At 41.5% G+C, this 4,510-nt stretch overlaps 1 pseudogene; it reads right to left on the bottom strand.

Annotated features, from left to right (window-relative positions):
* Positions 1-220: 220 nt before the first annotated feature.
* On the bottom strand, positions 221-751 carry LOC102536478 (ferritin light chain pseudogene; annotated as a pseudogene).
* Between the last annotated feature and the right edge of the window lie 3,759 nt (positions 752-4,510).

The raw sequence follows: 4,510 nt of genomic DNA, 5'->3' as shown, positions 1-4,510 counted from the left end.
TAGGAGGTAGGAGTAACCAGTTCTAATAACGTTTTGTTTTTTTAGTGTGTTTTGTTTGTTTGCTTTTTGCTGCAAAAAGCTTTATTGTTTCCATTTGGTCCAAGGCTTCAGAGAGGGCTCCAGTGTGGTTAAAAAGCTGCCTAGTGGCTGCAGAGAGAGGCTTCAGGCAGAAGCACTGACACCAGAGGGGCTCCTCAAAGGCCGCTGGGTTGCAGAGGCTCTAGTCGTGCTTGAGGGTGAGCCTTTGGAAGAGATACTGGCCCAGCCCCGCCTGGGGACCAGCCAGCCTGCGGAGGTTGGTCAGGTGGTCGCCCATCTTCTTGATGAGTTTCACCTCCTCATCCAGGAAGTGACTCTCCCGGAAGTCACAGAGCTGAGGGTCTGCCCGTGCAGAACCCAGGGCAGGCAGATCCAAAAGGGCCTGGTTCAGGTTCTTCTCCAGGAGCCCGGCGGCTTCTGTGGCATCCTGGGTTCTACCCCACTCATCTTGAGACAGCTTCTGCATGTTCTGAAAGACAGCAAGGCAGCTGCGCTGGTTTTGCATTTTCATGAGACGCTGGGTGCCCTCGCACTTCTCCTCCGCCAATTCCGAGAAAAAGTGGCCCCTGCCCTCCAGAGCCACACTGACCTCATGCTGGAAATAGAAGCCCAGAGAGAGGTAGGTGTTGGAAGCCTGCAGATGCATGTTGACCAGGAGGTTGACCTCGGCCTCCACCTCGGTGTAGTAATTCTGACCAATGGGGGAGCTCATGGTTGATCGGTAATAAGGAGCTAAGTTCAGAAAATGGTGTTGGCTAGTCGGGAGGCCGAGGGTAGCAGAGGCGCTGGTTCCGAAGGTCACGACTGGAAAAAAGGTTTAAGGGCCATGGGAGGCTGGAACAAGAGAACCCCCTGGGTCTGTTTTGGCCACTGTTGAAGAAGAGACAGACAAATGTTCAAGACCCCAAGCAGTCTACCTCTTTGTCTTTACTTTTTAAAAATCAAAATACATTATTTGTTAGTTTGACATACAATATTATGTTAGTTTCAGGTGTATTACATAACGATTTGACATTTGCATACATTATGAAATGATTACCACAATTAGTCTAGCAACCATCTGTCCCCATATAAAGTTACTACAATGTTATTAACCACATTTTCTGTGTTGTATATAATATCCCTGTGACTTATTTATTATATAACTGGAGATCTATACCTCTTAATTCCCTTCACCTATTTCACCCCCACCTTCATCCTTTCTGGTAACCACTGGTTTGTTCTTTGTATCTGTGAGTCTGTTTTTGCTTGTTTGTTTTGTTTTTCAGATTCTAAGTATACGTGAGATCATGCGGTATTTGTTTTACTCTGTCTGACTTATTACACTTAGCATAATATCCTCTAGATCCATCCATGTTGTTGCAAATGACAAGAATTCTTTTTTAAAATAGCTGAGTAATATTCCATTGTGTGTAAATATATGTATATATAGGATAGATATGATATATCTATCCTATATATACATATACCACATCTTTATCCATTTATCCATTAATGGACACTCAGGTTGCTTCCATCTCTTGGCTATTGTAAATAATGCTGCAATGAACATTGAGTGCATATATCTTTTCGAATTAACATTTTTATTTTCCCGGATAAATACTCAGAAGTACAATTGCTAGATAATATGACAGTTTTATTTTTAATTTTTTGAGAAACTTCCATACTGTTTTCCACAGTGGCTGCACCAATTTACCATTCAACATTAATAGTGAAGGAAAGTGCCCTGTCCAAATCTGTGCCAAACTTGTAATCTGTTATCTTTTTGATAATAGCCATTCTGGAAGGTGTAAGGTGATATCTCATTGTGGTTTTGATTTGCATTTTCTTGATGATTAGTGATGTGGAGCATCTTTTCATGTGTTTGTTGACCATCTGTGTGTCTTCCTTGGCAAACTGTCTATTCAAGTCCTCTGCCCATTTTGTAATAGGGTTGTTTATTTTTTTGATGCTGAGTTGTATGTGTTCTTTGTATGCTTTGGATATCAACCTCTTATCAGATATATTGTTTACAAATATCTTCTCCCATTTAGTGGGCAACCTTTTCATTTTGTTAATAGTTTCCTTCGCTCTGCAAGCGCTTTTTTAGTTTAGTTTAGTCCTATTTGTTTATTGTTGCTGTTTTTTCCCTTGCCTGAGGAGACAGATCCAAAAAAATACTGCTAAGACCAATGTCAAAACTGTTCTGCTGTATTTTCTTCTAGGAGTTTTATGGTTTCAGGTCTTACATTTAAGTCTTTAATCCATTTTGAGTTTATTTTTGTATATAGTGTGAGAAAGTAGTCCAGTTTGATTTTTTTGCATGTAGTGATCCAGTTTCTCAACACCATTTATTGATATTATTTATAATTTACCATTTCTACATTTTTGTAGTGTATTAATTGGCCATGTAATTGTGGGTTTATTTCTGGGCTCTCAATTCTGCTCCATTGATCTATGTGTCTGTATTTGTGCCAGTACAATACTGTTTTGATTACTGTGGCTTTCTAGTATACTTTGTAATCAAGGAGTGTGATGCCTCTGGGTTAGTCCTTCTTTCTCAAGATTGTTTTGGCTATTTGAGGTCTTCTGTATTTCCATACAGATTTTAGAATTATTTGTTCTAGTTCTGTGGAAAATGCCCTTGGCATTTTGATAGAGATTGCATTGAATCCGGAGATTGTCTTGGTATTATGGTCATTTTAACAATAGAAGTTTTTCCAGTTCATGAGCACAGTATACTCTTCCATTTGTTTGTGGTGTTGCCACTTTCTTTCATCAGCATCTTATAGTTTTCCAAGTACTAGCCTTTTACATCCTTGGCTAGACTTATTCCTTTGTATTTTATTCTTTTTGATGCAGTTGTAAATGGTGCTGTTTTATTAATTTCTCTTTCTGATAGTTCATTATTAGTATATAAAATGCAATATATTTCTGTATATTAATTTGTATCCTGCAACTTTGCTGAATTTATTAGTTCTAATAGTTTGTTTGGTGGTATCTTTAGGGTTTTCTATATATAGTTAAGTGTCATGCCATTTACAAACAGTGACAGTTTTACTTCTTCCTTTCCAAGTTGGGTGCCTTTTTTTTTCTTTTCTTGTCTGATTGCTGTGCCTAGGACTCCAGAGCGAGTGCTAGTTGCCTCCTGCCTCTCTGGGTGGCTCTCAAGGTCAGCAAGTAGGTCTGACCCAGGCTCCTTTCATATTACTGCCTGTGCACTGGGACTCAGAGTGTGTGAGATTTTGCACGCATTTAAAAAAATCGGCATCTCTGTTTCCTACATTGCTCCAGCTCTTCTGAAAGTAAGCCCTACCAGCCTTCAGAGTCAGTTGTTCTGGAGGTTTGTCTTCTTGGCGTAGAAACCCGGGGGTGGGGAACCCGATGTGAAGGTGGGACCCTTTGTTCCTTGAGGGGAACCACTGCAATTGTGACTGTCCTCCCATTTGTGGGCCACCTCTCCAGGGGTGTGGGTCTTGACTATACTACGTCTCCGCCTCTTCTACCCGTCTCATTGTGGTTCCTTCTCTATTACTTTAGCTGCAGAAGTCTCTTCTGCTAGGCTTCAGGTTGTCCTCATAGGTAGTTGTTCTATACATGGTTGTAATTTTGGTGTGCCCGTGGCAGGAGCTGAGCTCAGGGCCTCCCTGCTCCACCACGTTGGCCAGCTCTCTCACAATTAATGTTCTTAGCTGTTAGCTTCTCCTCCTATTTGTGAGCCCCTCAAGGGCAGGAAGGCAGGTCTCATTCATCTTTACATCACCAGCACCTTTGTCAAGACCCAGCACAAAGTCCAGGTCCAGTGCACATTTGCTGAATTGACCATAAAAGGGAGATTTCTTTCGGAGGAGGGGAAGCCTGCTCTGATTCCCTTCGGCTAAATTATTTCTACCTCTGCTTTGCTCCCCTAATGCTTTCCGTGAGCCTCACACATTGGTTGTGATTAACTGCAGGGGCTCTGGAGTCAGACTGCCTGGTTCAAGTCCCAGCAGTGTCACTTTATGTGTGACTCTAGAAAAGTGACTTAACCTTCCTGAGACTCGGTTTCCTCATCCGTAAAATGGGGAAAACAGTACGATTTAATTCCTAGGGTTGTTGTGAGAATTAAATGAGTTCATTCATTTGGAGCAATAGCTGTCAACACACTATCAACATAAGTTATTATGCTCTGTCTCTGTATTTCTCTCTACTAGACTGTCAGGACCTGAAGGGAAGCTTTACATATTTCCTTGGTGCTTTTTGTACAAACTTTGCTCATAGTAGCACTTCTTAATGTTGACTCTAACTGGCAAGTCACCTGGAAATCCAGATCGGTATCATTTCCATAGCTGGCTAGCCTATGGGAGTTGTAATAAAGTGAACATCTGGCTAAGTGTAACCACTCAGGGAGACACAGCCAAAGGAAACCAAGCCTGCCACAGCTATTCAAATTCTTTGAGCAATTCAACAAGCACAACAGACAAAGGGAAACTTGTGGGCTTGCTTATTAAGA

The sequence above is a fragment of the Vicugna pacos genome, chromosome 20, assembly GCF_048564905.1.
Source record: "Vicugna pacos chromosome 20, VicPac4, whole genome shotgun sequence".
Lineage (NCBI taxonomy): Eukaryota > Metazoa > Chordata > Mammalia > Artiodactyla > Camelidae > Vicugna > Vicugna pacos.
Note: the sequence above shows the minus strand (reverse complement) of the source record. Positions and strands in the feature narration are given on the sequence as shown.